We start from the raw sequence: 18788 nt of genomic DNA on the forward strand, positions 1-18788 counted from the left end.
GGAACTTGTAATGGAATAAGGAATTGAACGTGGCATGGAATGTGGAATGGAATGTGGAATGGATCGGAATGGAATGTGGAATGGAAAAAGGAATTTTATGCGGAATGGAACGTGGAATGGAATGGAATGTGGAAAGGAATGGAATAGAATGTGGAAGGGAATGTGGAATGGAATGTGGAATGTAACGTGGAGTGGAACGTGTAATGGAATATGGAATTGAACGTGGCATGGAATGTGGAATGGAATGTGGAATGGATCGGAATGGATTGTGGAATGGAATAAGGAATTGTGTGCGGAATGGAACGTGGAATGGAATGGAATGTGGAAAGGAATGTGGAAAGGAATGGAATGGAATGGGACGTGGAGGGGTATGAGAATGGATCGGGGAATGGAAAGGGCAATGTAATGGAATGGAACATGGATTGGAATGTGGAAGGAAATGTGGAATAGGAAGTGAAAAGTAATGTGGAAGGGAATGTGTAATGGAAAGGAATGGAATGTGGAATGGAATGGAATGGAATGTTATGTGAAATGGAATGGAAAGGAATCTTGAATGGAATGAAATGGAATGTGGAATGGAATGGAATGGAATGTGTCATGGTATGTGGAATGGATTGGAGTGGAATGTAGAGAAGAAAGTGGAATGGAATGGTAAGGAATATGGAATGGAATGGAATGGAACATTGAATGTAATGTGGAATGGAATGTGGAATGGAACAATTAATGTAAGGTGGAATGGAATGGAATGTAAAGTAGGATGAAACGTGGAATGGAATGTGCAATGGAATGGAATGGAATGTGCAATGGATTGGAAAGGAATGTGGAATTGAATGTGGAATGGAATGGAATGGAATGAGGAATAGAATGTAGAGTGCAAAGAAATGGAATGCAGAATGGAATGGAGTGGAATGGAATGTGGAATGGAATGTGGAATTGAGTGTGGAATGGAAAGTGAAATGGAAAGGAATGGAATGTGGAATGGAGAGTGGAATGGAACATGGAATGGACTGGAAACGAATCTGGAATAGAACATGTAATGGAATGTAAGCGAATGGAATGGAATCTGGAATGGAATGGAATGGAATGTGCAATGGAATGTGGAATGGAATGGAATGGAATGTGGAAGGGATTGTGCAATGGATTGTGGAAAGCAAAGTGGAATGGAATTGAATGAAATGTTGAAAGAAATGTGGATAGGAATGGAATGCAATGTGGAATGGAAAGGACCGGAATGTGGAACGGAATATGGAATAGAATTTAATGGAAATTGGAATGGAACGTGGATGGGAATGTAACGGAATGTAATGGAAAGTGGAATGGAATGTAATGGAACGTGGAATGCAACGTGGAATGGAATGGAATGTGGAATGGAATGGAATGAAATGTGGAATGGAATGTTGATTGATTGGAATACAATGGAATGTGGAATGGAATGGAATGGACTGTGGAATGGAATGTGCAATGGATTGTGGAAAATAATGGAATGGAACTTGGAATAGAAAGTGAAATGGCATGTGAATTGGAATGCAATGGAATGTGTAATGGAATGCGGACCGAAATGCAATGGAATGATACTGGAATGTGGAATGGAATGTGGAATGGAGGGCGGAATGTAAAGTGGAATGGAATGTGGCATGGAATGTGGAATGGAATGGAATGGAATGTGTCAATGGAAAGTGGAATGGCATGTGGAATAGAACTGAATGGAATGTGGAATGGAAAGTGGAATGGAATGTAATGGAATGTGAAATGGAATGAGTAATGGAATGTGGAATGAAACGTATTGGAATATGGAGTGGAACGTGGATTGGAATGCGGAATGGAAAGTGTAATGGAATGGAAAGTAACGTGGAATGGAAAGTGGAATGGAATAGAATGGAACGTCGAATGGAAATTTTAATGAAACCTGGAAAGGAACGTGGAATGGTAAGTGCAATGGCATGTGGAAAGGAATGTGGAATGGAACATAGAATGGAATGAAACAGAACGTGTAATGCAACATTGAATGGAATGGAATGGAACGTGCAGTGAAATGTGGAATGGATCGTGGAATGGAAAGTGGAATGGAATGGATTGGAATGTCGCAAGCAATGTGGAAAGGAATGGAGTGGAATGTAGAGTAGAATATGGAATGGAATGGAATGGAATGCAGAATGTAATGGAATGCAATGGTAAGCAATATGGAAAGGAATGGAATGGAACGTGGAATGGAATGAGGAATGGAATGTGGAAAGGAACGTGGAATGGATGGTGGAATTGAATGGAATGGATAGTGGAACGGAACGTGGAATGGAATGTGGAAAGGAACGTTGAATGGAAGGCGAAATGGAATGTGGAATGAAATGAATGGAAAGTGCAATGGAATGGAATGGAATGTAGAATGGAATGCAATGTGGATTTGAATGTGGAATGGAATGGAAGGGAATGAGGAATAGAATGTGGAATGCAAAGGAATGGAATGCGGAATGGAATGGAATGGAATGGAATGAGGAATGGAATGGAATGTGGAATTGAATGTGGAATGGAATGGAATGGAATCTGGAGTAGAATACGGATTGGAATGGAATGGAATGCGGAATGGTGGGAAATGGAATGGTATGTGGAAAGGAACGAAGTTGAATGCTATGGAATGTGGAATGGAATGGAATGCAATGTGGAATGGAACATGGAACGGAACGTGGAACGGAAAGGAATGGAATGTGGAATGGAAAGAAATTAAATGTGGAATAGTATCTTGAATCGACAGTAATGGAATGGAATAGAAGGCTTAATGGAATGTGGAATGGAATGGAATGGAATGTGGAATGAAATGTGGAATGAAATGAGGAATGGAATGGAATGGAATGTGGAATGGAATGCGGAATGGAATGCGGAATGAAATGCAATGGAATGAGATTGGAATGTAGAATGGAATGTGGAATGGAGTGTGCAATGTAATGTGGAATGGAATGTGGCATGAAATGTGGAATGGAATGTGGAATGGAATGGAATTTAACATGGAATGAAATGTGGAATGGAATGTGAAATGGAATGTGGAATGGAATGACGACTGCATTGTGGAATGCAATGTGTAATGGAATGCAATGGAAAGTCTAATGGAATGTGGAATGGAATGTGGAAGGGAAGTTGAAATGGAATGGAATAGATTATGGAATGGAACGTGGAGTGGAATGGAGTAGAACATGGAATGGATTGTGGAAAGAAACGTGGAAAGGAATGGAATGGAAAGTGGAATGTAAAGTGGAACGGAATGTGGAAAGGAATGGAATGGAATGTGCACTGAAATGCAATCGAATGTGGAATGGAAAGGATTGGTATGTGAAATGTAATGTGGAATGGAATGTGGAATTGAATGGAATGAAAATTGGAATGGAATAGAATGGAAGGTGGAATGGAAAATGGAATGGAATAGAATGTGGAATGAAATATGGAATGGAATGGAATGTAATATGGAATGGAATGTGGAATGGGATGTGGAATGGAACAGAATGGAATGTTGAAAATAATGTGGAAAGGAATGTGGAAACGTAAGTGGAATTTGGAAAGGAATGTGGAATGGAATGGAATGGAATATGGTATGGAATTTGGAGTGTAATGGAATGGAATGTGGAATGGAATGTGGAATGGAATAGAATGGAATGTGGAATGGAATAGAATGGATTGTGGAATGGAATAGAACGGAATGTGGAATGGAATAGAATGGAGAGTTCAAAGCAATGTGGACTGGAGTGGAATACAATGTGGAATGGAATGTGGAATGGAATGGAATGTGGAATGGAACGGAATGGAATGTGGAATGGAATGTGGACAGGAATGTAATGCAATGTGGAATGGAATGTAGAATGGAATGCAATGGAATGTGGAATTCAATCTGGAATGGAATGTTGAATCGAATGCAATGGAATGTGGAATGGAAAGTGTAATGGAATGTGGAATGGAACGGAATGGAATGTGGAAAGCAATGTGTAATGGAATGTGGAATGGAAAATGGAATGGAATGGAATGCAATGTGCAATGCATCATGCAATGGAATGGAATGGAACGTGGAATGAAACTTGGAATAGAACATGGAATCGAAAGTGGAATGCAATGTGGAATGGAGCGTGGAATGGAATGTGAAATGGAATGTGGAATGGAACGTGGGATGGAATGGAATGGAACGTGGAATGGAATGTGGAAAGGAATGGAATGAAACGGGGAATGAAATTTGGAAAGCATTGTGGATTGGAACGTGGAATGGAACGTGGATTGGAATGGAATGGAACGTGGAATAGAACGTGGAATGGGATGTGGAGTGGAACGTGGAATGGAATGTGGAATGGACAGGAATGTAATATGGATCGGAATGCATTGGAATGTGGAAAGGAATGTGGAATGGAATGGAATTGTTTGATTAATAGAATGTGGAATGGAATGGAATGGAATCCAGTATGGAATGGAAAGGAATGGTAAGGAATGAGGAATCGAACAGAAAGGAATTGAATGGTATGGAATGAGGAATTGAATGGAATAGAACTTGGAATGGAACATGGAATGGAACGTGGAATGGAACGTGGAATGTGATGTGTAATGCAATTTGGAATGGAATGGAATGGAATTTGGAGTGGAATGGAATGGAATATCCAATGAAATTTGGAATGGAATGGAATGGAATGTGGAATGGAATGGAAAGTGGGATGGAACGGGGGATGGAATATGGAATGGAATGTGCAATAGAATGGAATGTGGAATGGAATGGAATGGAATGTGGAAGAGAATGTGGAATGGAATGTGGAAAGGAATGGATTGGAATATGGAAAGGAAAGTGGAATAGAATGGAATGGAAAGTGGAAGGGAATGTGGAATGGGATGTGGAATGTAATGTAGAATGGAATGGAATGGTATGTGGAATGGAATGTGGAATTGAATGGAATGGTATGTGGGAGGGAATGTGGGAAGGAATGTGGAATGGAATGTGGAATGGAATGGAAAGTAAAGTGGAATGGAATGTGTAATTAAATGTGGAATGGAATGGAAAGAATGGTATGGAATGTGGAATGGAACTTGGAACGGAACCTCAAATGGAATGCAATGGAATATGTAATGGATTGTGGAATGGAATGGAAAGGAATGTGGAAGGGAATGTTGAATGTTATGTGAAATGGAATGGAATGGAATCTCTAATGGAATGTGGAATGGAATGGATTCGAATGTGAAAGGGAATGTGGACTGGAAATTGGAATGGAATGAAATGGAATGTGGAATGCAATGTGGAATGGAATGGAATGGAATGTGGAATGGAATGTGGAATGCAATAGAATGGAAAGTGGAATAGAATGGAATGTAATGTGGAATGCAATGTGGAATGGAAAGGAATGGAATGTGGAATGAAATGTGGAATGCAATGGAATGCAATCTGGAATGGAATGTGGAATGGAAAGGAATGGAATATGGAAAGCAATGTGGAATGGAATGGAATGGAATGTGGAATGAAATGTGGAATGCAATGGAATGGAACATGGAGTTGAATGGAAAGGAACGTGGAATGGAACGTAGAAAGGAATGGAATTGAACGTGGAATGGAACATACAATGGAACGTGGAAAGGAATGGGCAATGGAATGCGGAATGGAACGTGAAATGGAATGGAATGGAAAGTGGAATGGGACGTAGAATGGAATGTAATGGAATGGAATGGAAAGTGGAATGGAATGAGGAATGGAATGTGGAATGGAAAGTGGAATGGAACAGAATGCATAATAGAATGGATTGTGGAATGGAATATGAAAAAGAAAGTTTAAAGGAATGGAATGGATTGCAGAATGGAACGTGGAATAGAATGGAATGGAACTTGGAATTTAAAGTGGAATTGAACGTGTAATGGAAAGAGAAATGTAATGAGGAATGGAATGTGGAATGGAATGTGCAATGGAACGTGGAATGTAATAGAATGGAATGCGGAATGGAACATGGAATTGAATAGAATGGATCGTGGAATGGAACATGGAATGGAACATGGAATGGAACGTGGAATGCAACGTGGAATTGAACGTGGAACGGAATGTGGGTTGTAGCGTGGAATGCAATGTGGAATGGAATGTGGAATGGAACGTGGAGTGGAATGGAAAGAAATCTGGAATGGATTGTGTAATGGAATGGAATGGAAAGTGGAAATGAATGTAATGGAAAGTGGAATGGGATGTGGACTGGAATGGAATGCAATGTGGAATGGAATGTGGAATGGAATAGAATGGAATGTGGAATGGAATGGAATGGAATGTGGAATGGAAAGTAATGGAATGTAGAATGGAATGTGGAATGGAACGTGGAATGGAATGGAATGTCGAATGGAATGTGGAATGGAACGTGGAATGGAATGTGGAATGGAAAGTGGAAAGGAATGGAATGGAATGTCGAATGGAAGGTGGAATGGAATGGAAAGGAATGTGGATTGGAAGTTTTAATGGAATGTGGAATGGAACATGGAATGGAATGAGGATTGGAGCATGGAATGGAATGCGGAATGGAATGTGGAATGGAATGTGGAATGGAATTTGGAATGTATTGTGGAATGGAACGTGGAATGGAACGTGAAATGGAATGGAATAGAAGGTGGAATGGAACGTGGAATTGAACATGGAATGGAATGTTGAATGTAATGTGGAATTGGAAGGAATGGAATGTGGAATAGAAAGTGGATTAGCATGGAATGGAATCCAGAGTGGAATGTGGAATGAAATGGAATGGAATGAGGAAAGGAAGGGAGTGGAATGTGGAATTGAAATGAATGGAATGCGGAATGGAATGGAATTTGAGAGAATGTGGAATGGAATGGAATGGAATATGTAATGGAATGTGGAATGGGATGTGGAATGGAACGGAATGGAATGTTGAAAGGAATGTGGAAAGGAATGTGTAAATGTAAGTGGAATTTGGAAAGGAATGTGGAATGGAATCGAATGGAATGTGGTATGGGATGTGGAGTGGAATGGAATGTAATGTGGAATGGAATGAAATGGAACGAGAAATGGAATGAGGAATGGAATGTGGAACGGAATGGAATGGAATGTGCAATGGAATGTTGAATAGAAAGTGGAATTGAATGGAATAGAATGTGGAATGGGAAGTGGAATGCAATGCAATGGAATGTGCAATGAATAATGAAATGGAACGCGGAATGGAACGTGGAATGGAATGTGGAATGGAATAGAATGGAATGTGGAATGCAATAGAATGGAATGTGGAATGGAATGGAATGGAGATTGCAAAGCAATGTGGACTGGAGGGGAATAAAATGTGGAATGGAATGTGGAATGGAATGGAATGTGGAATGGAATGGAATGGAATGTGGAATGGAATGTGGACAGGAATGGAATGCAATGTGGAATGGAATGTAGAATGGAATGCAATGGAATGTGGAATTCAATCTTGAATGGAATGTGGAATGGAATGCAATGGAATGTGGAATGGAATGTGGAATGGAAAGTGTAATGGAATGTGGAATGGAACGGAATGGAATGTGGAAAGCAATGTGGAATGGAATGTGGAATGGAAAGAGGAATGGAATGGAATGCAATCTGGAATGCAGCATTCCATGGAATGCAATGGAACGTGGAATGAAACTTGGAATAGAACATGGAGTCGAACATGGAATGCAATGTGGAATGGAGCGTGGAATGGAATGTGAAATGGAATGTGGAATGGAAAGTGCGATGGAATGGAATGGAACGTGGAATGAAACGTGGTAAGGAATGGAATGAAACGGGGAATGAAATGTGGAAAGGATTGTGGATTGGAACGTGGAATGGAACGTGGATTGGAATGGAATGGAACGTGGAATAGAACATGGAATGGGATGTGGAGTGAAACGTGGAATGGAATGTGGAATGGAATGTGGAATTCACAGGACTGTAATATGGATCGGAATGCAGTGGAATGTAGAAAGGAATGTGGAATGGAATGGAATTGTTTGATTAATAGAATGTAGAATGGAATGGAATGGAATCAAGTATGGAATGGAATGGAATGGTAAGGAATGAGGAATGGAACGGAATTGAATTGAATGGTATGGAATGAGGAATTGAATGGAATGGAACTTGGAATGGAACATGGAATGGAACGTGGAATGGAACATGGAATGTGATGTGTAATGCAATTTGGAATGGAATGGAATGGAACGTGGAGTGGAATGGAATGGAATATCCAATGCAATTTGGAATGGAATGGAATGGAATGTGGAATGGAATGGAAAGTGGAATGGAACGTGGGATGGAATATGGAATGGAATGTGCAATAGAATGGAATGTGGAATGGAATCGAATGGAATGTGGAATAGAATGTGGAATGGAATGTTGAATGGAATGCATTGGAATGTGGAATGGAAAGTGGAATAGAATGGAATGGAATGTGGAAGGGAATGTGGAATGGAATGTGGAATGTAACGTAGAATGTAACGGAATGGTATGTGGAATGGAATGTAATGGTATGTGGGAGGGAATGTGGAAAGGAATGTGGAATGGAATGTGGAATAGAATGGAAAGTAATGTGGAATGGAATGTGTAATTAAACGTGGAATGGAATGGAAAGAAATGGAATGGAATGTGGAATGGAACTTGGAATGGAACCCCAAATGGAATGCAATGGAATATGTAGTGGATTGTGGAATGGAATGGAATGGAATGTGGAAGGGAATGTTGAATGTTATTTGAAATGGAATGGAATGGAATATGTAATGGAATGTGGAATGGAATGGATTCGAATGTGAAAGGGAATATGGACTGGAAATTGGAATGGAATGAAATGGAATGTGGAATGCAATGTGGAATGGAATGGAATGGAATGTGGAATGGAAATTGGAATGCAATAGAATGGAAAGTGGAATGGAATGGAATGGAATGTGGAATGCAATGTGGAATGGAAAGGAATGGAATGTGGAATGGAATGTGGAATGCAATGGAATGCAATCTGGAATGGAATGTGGAATGGAAAGGAATGGAATATGGAAAGCAATGTGGAATGGAATGGAATGGAATGTGGAATGAAATGTGGAATGCAATGGAATGGAACGTGGAATGGAACGTAGAAAGGAATGGAATTGAACGTGGAATGGAACATACAATGGAATGTGAAATGGAATGGGCAATGGAATGCGGAATGGAACGTGTAATGGAATGGAATGGAAAGTGGAACGGGACGTAGAATGGAATGTAATGGAATGGAATGGAAAGTGGAATGGAATGAGGAATGGAATGTGGAATGGAAAGTGGAATGGAACAGAATGCATAATAGAATGGACTGTGGAATGGAATGTGAAAAGGAAAGTGTAAAGGAATGGAATGGATTACAGAATGGAACGTGAAATAGAATGGAATGGAACTTGTAATTTAACGTGGAATGGAACGTGTAATGGAACGAGAAATGTAATGAGGAATGGAATGTGGAATGGATCAGAATGGAATGTGGAATGGAATGTGCAATGGAATGTGGAATGTAATAGAATGGAATGTGGAATGGAATGTGGAATTGAATGGAATGGATCGTGGAATGGAACATGGAATGGAACATGGAATGGAACATGGAATGCAATGTGGAATGGAACGTAGAATGCAACGTGGAATTGAACGTGGAATGGAATGTGGGTTATAGCGTGGAATGCAATGTGGAATGGAATGTGGAATGGAAACTGGAGTGGAATGGAAAGGAATATGGAAAGAAATCTGGAATGGATTGTGTAATGTAATGGAATGGAAAGTGGAAATGAATGGAATGGAAAGTGGAATGGGATGTGGACTGGAAAGGAATGCAATGTGGAATGGAATGTGGAATGGAATAGAATGGAATGTGGAATGGAATGGAATGGAATGTGGAATGGAAAGTAATGGAATGTAGAATGGAATGTGGAATGGAATGTGGAATGGAACAGAATGGAATGTGGAATTGAATGTGGAATGGAATGTGGAATGGAAAGTGGAATGGAATGGAATGGAATGTCGAATGGAATGTAAAATGGAAGGGAATCGAATGTGGAATGGAACGTGGAATGGAATGTGTAATGGAAAGTGGAAAGGAATGGAATGGAATGTTGAATGGAAGGCGGAATGGAGTGGAAACGAACGTGGATTGGAAGTTTTAATGGAATGTGGAATGGAACCTGGAATGGAATGTGGATTGGAGCATGGAATGGAATGCGGAATGGAATGTGGAATGGAACGTGGGGTGGAATGGAATGGAATGTGGAATGGAATTTGGAATGTATTGTGGAATGGAACGTGGAATGGAACGTGAAATGGAATGGAATAGAAGGTGGAATGGAACGTGGAATTGAACATGGAATGGAATGTTGAATGCAATTGAATGGAATGTGGTATGGAATCAGAAATTGAATGGAAAGGAATGTGGAATGGATAGTGGAATGGAATGGATTGGAATGTGGAATGGAATATGGAATGGAATGGAATTGAATGGAATGTGGAATGGAATGGAATGGAATGTGGAATTCAGTGGAATGGAATGGAATATGGAATGGAATGGTATGTGGAATGGAATGGAAAGGATTGTGGAATGGAATATGGAATGGAATGTGGAATGGAATTTGGAATTGCAAAGGAATGGAATGTGGAATGGATTGGAATTGAATGTGGAGTGGAATTTGGAATGCAACATGGAGTTGAACGTTCAATGGAAAGTGGAATGGAATGTGGAATGGAATGTGGTATGAAATGGAATTGAATGTTTAATGGAATGTTGAATGGAATGGAATGGAATGTGAAATGGAATGGAATGGAATGTAGAATGGAAAGGAATTGAATTTGGAATGGAATGGGATGGTATGGAATATGGAATCGAATGGACTGGAATGTGGAATGGAATGCGTAATGGAATGGAGTGGAATGCGGAATGGAATGGAATGGAATGGAATGTCTAATGTTGAGTGGAATGGAATGGAAATTGGAATGGAATGACATGGAAGGGAATGTGGAATGGAATGGAATGGAATGGAATGGAATGTGTAATGGAATGGAATGGAATGTGTAATGGAATGGAATGGAATGTGGAAAGCAGAAAGGAACGGAATGGAATGTGTAGTGAAATGGAATGGAATGGAACTTTGAGTAGAATATGGAGTGGAACGTGGAATCGAATACAGAATGGAATGTGGAATGGAATGTGGAATAGAATGTGGAAAAGAATGGAATGGAATAGAATGTGCAATGGAAATTGCAATGGAATGGAATAGAATGGAATGTGCAAGGGGATGGAATGGGATGTGGAATTCAATGTGGAATGAAATGCAACCTGGAATGGAATGGAATGGAATATGAATTGGAATGGAATGGAATGTGGAATGTAATGGGATGGAATGGAATGCGAAATGGAATGTGGAATGGAAGGGAAAGTAGAATGGAATTGAATGGAATGTGTACTGGAATGGAAAGGAAAGTGGAATGGAATGGAATGGAATGCAATGGAATGTAAAATGGAGTGCGAATTGGAATGTGGAAAAAAATGTGGAATTGAATGTTGAATAGAATGAAATGGGACGTGGAATGGAATGAAATGGAAAGTGGAATGGTATGGAATGGAACGTGGAATGGAACGAGGAATGGAACGTGGAATGGAATGTGGAAGGAATTCAAAAGCATGTGGAATGGAAAGTGGAATGGAATGGAATGGAAGGTGGAATGGAATGTGGAATTTATTGGAATTGAATGTGGAATGGAATGTGGAATGGAACGTGGACTGGAAAGTGGAATGACATTGAATGGAACATGGAGTGGAATGTGGAATGGAATGGAATGGAATGTGGAATAGAATGACGAATGCAACGTGGAATGGAATAGAATGGAATGTGGAATGGAATGGAATGGAATGTGGAATGTAATGTGGAAAGGAATGGAAATGAATGTGGAATGGAAAGTGGAATGGAACTGAATGGAATGTGGAATGGAATGGAATGGAGTGGATCGTGGAATGGTAGGGTGGAATGGAACGTGGAATGGAATAGAATAGAATGTGGTATGGAATGAGAAATTCAATGGAAAGGAATGTGGAATCGATAGTGGAATGGAATGGATTGGAATGTGGAACGGAATATGGAATGGAATGGAATTGAATGGAATGTGGAATGGAATGGAATGGAATGTGGAATGGAATGGAAAGGATTGTGGAATGGAGTATGGAATGGAATGTGGAATGGAATTTGGAATTGCAAAGGAATGGAATGTGGAATGGAATGGAAAGGAATGCGGAATGGAATGGAATGGAATGTGGAATGTAATGTGGAATGGAATGGAAATGAACATGGAAAGGAAAGTGGAATTGAATTGAACGGAATGTGGAATGGAATGGAATGGATCGAGGAATGGTACGTGGAATGGAACGTGGAATGGAATGGAATGGAATGTGGAATGGAATGTTGAAAGCAATTGAATGGAATGTGATATGGAATCACAAATTGAATGGAATGGAATGTGGAATGGAATGTGGAATGGAGTGGAAATGAACATGGAATGGAAAGTGCAATGGAATGGATTGGAATGTGGAATGGAATATGGAATGGAATGGAATTGAATGGAATGTGGAATGGAATGGAATGGAATGTGGAATTCAATGGAATGGAATGGAATATGGAATGGATTGTGGAGTGGAATTTGGAAATGCAAAGGAATGGAATTTGGAATGGATTGGAATGCAATGTGGAATGGAATTTGGAATGGAACATGTAGTTGAACGTGCAACGGAAAGTGGAATGGAATGTGGAATGGAATGTGGTATAAAATGGAATTGAATGTGGAATGGAATTTTGAATGGAATGGAATGGAATGTTGAATGGAATGGAATGGAATGTGGAATGGAATGCAATTCAATGGAATTTGAAAAGCAATGGAATGGATTAGGAATGGAATTTCGAATGGAATGAGGAATGGAATGGAGTGGCATGTGGAACGCAATGGTATGGAATGGAACGTCAAATGGAACTAAATGGAATGTGGAATGGAATGTGGAATGGAATGTGGAATGGAATGGAATGTGTAATGGAATGGAATGGAATGCAATGGAATGGAATGTGGAGTGGAACGTGGAATAGAACGTGGAATGGAATGTGGAACGGAATGTGGAATGGAATAGAATGGAAAGTGGAATGGAATGGAAGGTATTCTGGAATGGAACGGAATGGAATGGAATGTGGATTTTAATGGAATGGAATAGAATGGAATGCGGAATGTAATGTGGAATGGAAAGTGGAATGGAATGGAATGGAATGTGCAAAGGAATGGAATGGAATGAAACGGAATGGAATGGAATGTGGAATGTAAAGGTGTGGAATGTGGAATGGAATGTGGATTGGAATGGAATTCGATGTGGAATGGTATGGAATGGAATGCGGAATGGAATGGAATGGAAAGTGGAATGGAATGCAATGGAATGGAATGGAACGGAAAAATTAATGGAATGGAATGGAATGTGGAATGGAGTGGAATGGAATGTGGAATGCAATGTGGAATTAATAGGAATGGAACGTGGAATGGAAAGTAGAATGCAATTGAATGGAACGGAATGTTGAATGGAATGGAATGGAATGTGGAATGGAACGTGGAATATAACGTGGAATGGAACGTGAAATGGAACGTGCACTGGAATGCGGAATGGAATGGAATGGTATGTGGAATGTAATGTGGAATGGAATGGAAAGGAATAGCATGTGGAATGGAAAGTGGAATGGAATGGAATGGAATGGAATGGAATGGAATGGAAAGGAATGGAATGGAATTCGAAGTGGAATGGAATGGAATGGAATGGAATTCGAAATGCAATGGAATGGAATCTCGAATGGACTGAAATGGAATGTGGAATGGAATGTGGAATGGAATGGAATTGAATGTGGAATGGAATATGAAATGTAACGGAATGGAACATGGAATGGAAAGTGGAATGGAATGTGGAATGTAAAGTGGAATGGAATGGAAAGGAATTTGGAATTAAATGTGAAAAGGAATGGAATGGAAGTTTTGAATGGAATGGAATGGAATTTGTCATGGAATGTAGAATGGAATGGAATAGAATGTGGAATGGAATGTGGAATGCAATGGAATGAAATTTGAAATGGAATGCGGAATGCAATGTAGAATGGAGTGTAATGTAATGTAGAATGGAATGGAATGGAATGTGGAATGGAATGGAATGGAATGTGGAATGGAATGGAATGGAATGTGGAATGGAATGTGGAATGGAATGGAATGGAAAGGGAACAGAACGTGGAATGGAATGTGCAATTAAACGTGAAGTGGAATGTGGAACGGAATGTGGAATAGAACGTGGAATGGAATGTGGAACGGAATGTGGAATGGAAGGTAATGGAAAGTGTAATGGAATGGAATGGAACGTGTAATGGAATGTGTAATGGAGTGCAAGGGAATGTGGAATGGAACATGGAATGTAATGGATTCGAACGTGGAATGGATCATCGAATGGAACATGGAGTGGAGTGGAGTGTGGAATGTAAGATGGAATGGAATGGAATGGAATGGAATGCAGAATTTTATGTGGAATGGAATGGAATGTGGAATGCAATGTGGAATGAAATGTGGAATGTAAAGTAATATGGAATGTAATGGAATGGAAAGTGGAATGGACTGTAGATTGGAATGTGGAATGAAATGGAATGGAATGTGGAATGGAATCTGGAATGGAATGAGGAGTGCAATGTGGAAAGGAATGGAATGTGCAATGCAATGGAAAGTAATGGAATGCAATCTGGAATGGAATGTGGAATGGAATGTGGAATAGAATGAAATGCAGTGTGGAATCGAATTTAGAATGGAATGAAATGGAAAGTGGAATGGAATGGAATGGAATGTGGAATGCAACGTGGAATGGAATGTGATATCAAATGGAATGGAACGTGGAGTTGAATGGAATGGAACTTGGATTAGAATGTGGAATGGAATGGAATGGGATGGTATGGAATGTGGAATCGTATGGAATGGAATGTGGAATGGAATGTAGAATGCAATGGAGTGGAATGTGGAATGGAATGGAATGGAATGTGGAATGTGGAGTGGAATGGAATGCAAATTGGAATTTAATGAAATGGAAAGGAATGTTGAATGGAATGGAATGAAAAGGAATGGAATGTGGAATGGAATGGAATGCAATGTGGAAAGCGGAAAGGAATGGAATGGAATGTGGAATGAAATGGAATGGAATGGAACTTGGAGTAGAATATGGAGTGGAACGTGGAATCGAATACAAAATGGAATGTGGAATGGAATGTGGAATAGAATGTGGAAAATAATGGAATGGAATGGAATGTGGAATGGAAAGTGGAATGGATTGGAATAGAATGGAATGTGGAAGGGAATGTAATGGGATGTGGAATTCAATGGAATGTGGAATGAAATGCAACCTGGAATGGAATGGAATGGAATATGAATTGGAATGGAAAGGAATGTGGAATGTAATGGAATGGAATAGAATGCGAAATGGAATGTGGAATGGAGGGGAAAGAAGAATGGAATTGAATGGAATGTTGATTGGAATGGAAAGGAAAGTGGAATGGAATGGAATGGAATGCAATGGAATGCAAAATGCAGTGCGAAATGGAATGTGGAATGAAATGTGGAATTGAATGTGGAACAGAATGAAATGGAACGTGGAATGGAATGAAATGGAAAGTGGAATGGTATGGAATGGAACGTGGAATGGAACGAGGAATGGAACGTGGAATGGAATGTGGAATGGAATGTGGAATGGAAATCAATAGCATGTGGAATGGAAGGTGGAATGGAATGCGGAATGGAATGTGGAATGGAACGTGGACTGGAATGTGGAATGGCATGGAATGGAACACGGAGTGGAATGTGGAATGGAATGGAATGGAATGTGGAATGGAATGACGAATGGAACGTGGAATGGAATAGAATGGAATGTGAAATGGAAAGTGCAATTTAATGTGAAATGGAACTTGGGAAGAAATGTGGAATGAAACGTAAAGGAACGTTGAAAGCAATGCAGTGGAATTTAATGGAACGTGGAATGGAAAGGGGAATGGAAAGCAATGAAATATGGAATGGAATTGAATGGAATTTGAAATGGAATGTGGAATGGAATGGAATGGAATGTGGAGTGGAATGTAGAAAGGAATGGAATGGAATGTGGAATAGAATCTGGAAGGGAATGGAAAGGAACACACAAGGGAATGGAATGGTGTGGAATGTGGAATGGAATGGAATGGAATCTGGAATGGAAAGTGCAATGAACTGGAATGGAACATGGAATGGACCGTGGAATGGAACGTGGAATGGAATGTGGAAGGGAATGGAATGTAATCTGGAATGGAAGAGAATGCATGTGGAATGGAATGTGGAATGGAATGGAATGGAATTTGTAATGAAATTCATGGAATATGGCATGGAAAGGAATGGAATGTGGAATCGACTAGAATCGAAGGTGGAATGAATTTCAATGGAATGTGGAATGGAAAGGAACGGCATGTGGAATGCAATGGAATACAATGGAACATGGAATGGAATGGAATTGAGTGTGGAATAGACTGAAATGGAATGTGGAATGGAATGTGGAATGCAATGGAATGGAATGTGGAATGGAATGTGGAAAGAAATGGAATGGAATGGAATGTGGAATGGAATGGAGTTGAACGTAGAATGGAATGGAATGGAATGAGGAATGTAGTGGAATGGTATGCAATGTGGCATGGAATCAAATGGAATGTAAATTGGAATGGAATCGAACGGAAAGTGGAATGGAATGCAATGGAATGTGGAATGGAATGGAATGGAATATGGAATGAAATCTGGAATGGAATGGAATGGAATGGCATGGAATATGGAATGGAATGGAATGGAATATGGAATGGAATGGAAAGTTATGGAAAGTAATGGAATGTGGAACGGAATGGAATGGAATGTGGAATGGAACGCAATGGAATGAGGAATGGAACGTGGAAAGGATTGCAGAATGGAAAACGGAATGGAACGTGGAATGGAACGCGGAATGGAACGTGGAATGGAACGCGCAATGGAACGTGAAATGGAATGTGGAATGGAAAGGGCAATGGATCGTGGAATGGAACGGAATGGAACGTGGAATGGAATGTGGAATGGAATGTAATTTGTAATTTAACGGAATGGAATGTTTAAAGAATGGAATGGAATGCAATGTGGAATTCAATGAAATTGAATGTGGAATGGAACGGTAAGGAATGTGGAATGGAATGGAATGGAATGTGGAATGGACTCAGGAATGGAAAGGAATTGAATGGAAATTAATGTGTAATGGAATGGAAAGGACTATGAAGTGGAATGGAATGGAAAGTGGAATAGAATGGAATTGAATTCAATGTGGAATGGAATAGAATGCAATGTGGAATGCAATGGAATGCAATGTGGAAGGGAATGGTATTGAATTTCGAATTGAGTGGAATGTAACTAAGTGTGGAATGGAATGGAATGGAATGCAATGTGGAATGGAATGGAATGGAATGTGGAATTGAATGGAATAGAATTTGGAATAGAATGGAATGGAATGTGGAATGGTATTTGGATTTGAACGGAAAGGAATGGAATGGAATGTATAACAGAAAGAATGGAATGTGGAATAGAATGGAATGGAAAGTGGAACGGAATGGAATGCAATGTGGAATTTAATGTAACGGAATATGAAATGGAATGTGCAATGGAATTGAATGGAATGGAAACGAATGTGGAATGGAATGGAATGGAATTCACTGTGGATTGGAATGCAATGGAATATTGAAAGCAATGTCATGGAATGGAATTTGTTATTGAAAGGAATGAAATGCAATGTGGATTGGAATGCAATGGAATATGAATGAAAGGATATGGAATGTGGAATGGAATGTGGAATTCAATGGAATGGGATGGAATGGAATGTGGAATGGAATGGAATGGAAAGGAATATGGAATAGAATTGAATGGAATGTGGAATTCAATTAAATGGGATGGAATGGAATGTGAAATGGAATGGAATGGAGTATGGAATGGAATGTGGAATACAATGGAACGGGATGGAATGGAAAGTGGAATGGAATGGAATGAAATATGGAATGGAATGGACTCTAATGGAATGTGGAATGGAATGGAATTGAATGTGGAAAGGAATGGAATTTAAAATGGAATGCAATGGTTGGAAAGTGGAAATGAATGGAATGTGGAATGGAATGTGGAATGCAATAGAACGGAATGGAATGTGGAATGCAATGGAATGCAATATGGAAAGGAATGGAATGGAGTGGAATATGGAATGGAATGGAATTGAATGTGGAATGGAATAGTATGGAATGTGGAATGGAATGGAATGGAAAGTGGAATGGAATTTGGATTTGAATGGAAAGGAAAGGAATGGAATTTGGAATGGAATGGAATGTGGAATGCAATGGAATGGATTCTGGAATTGAATGTATTGGAATGTGGAATGCAATGTGCAATGGAATGCAAAGGAATGGAATGTGGAATGGAATTTAATCGAATGCAATGTGCAATGGAAAGCATTGGAATGAGGAATGGAATGCAATGGAATATGGAATGGAATGTGGACTGGCATGGAATGGAATGCGGAATGGAATGGAATGGACTGTGGAATGCAATGTGGTGTGGCACGTGGAATGGAATGGAATGGAAAGTGCAATGGAACGTTGAATGAAACCAGGAATGGAACATGGTATGAAATGCAGAATGAAACGTGGAATGGAACGTGGAATCGAATGGGGAAAGGAAAGTGGAATGGAATAGAATGGAATGTGGAATGGAACGTGGAATTGAATGGAATGGA

Source organism: Pongo pygmaeus, chromosome 15 (assembly GCF_028885625.2).
Source record: "Pongo pygmaeus isolate AG05252 chromosome 15, NHGRI_mPonPyg2-v2.0_pri, whole genome shotgun sequence".
NCBI lineage: Eukaryota > Metazoa > Chordata > Mammalia > Primates > Hominidae > Pongo > Pongo pygmaeus.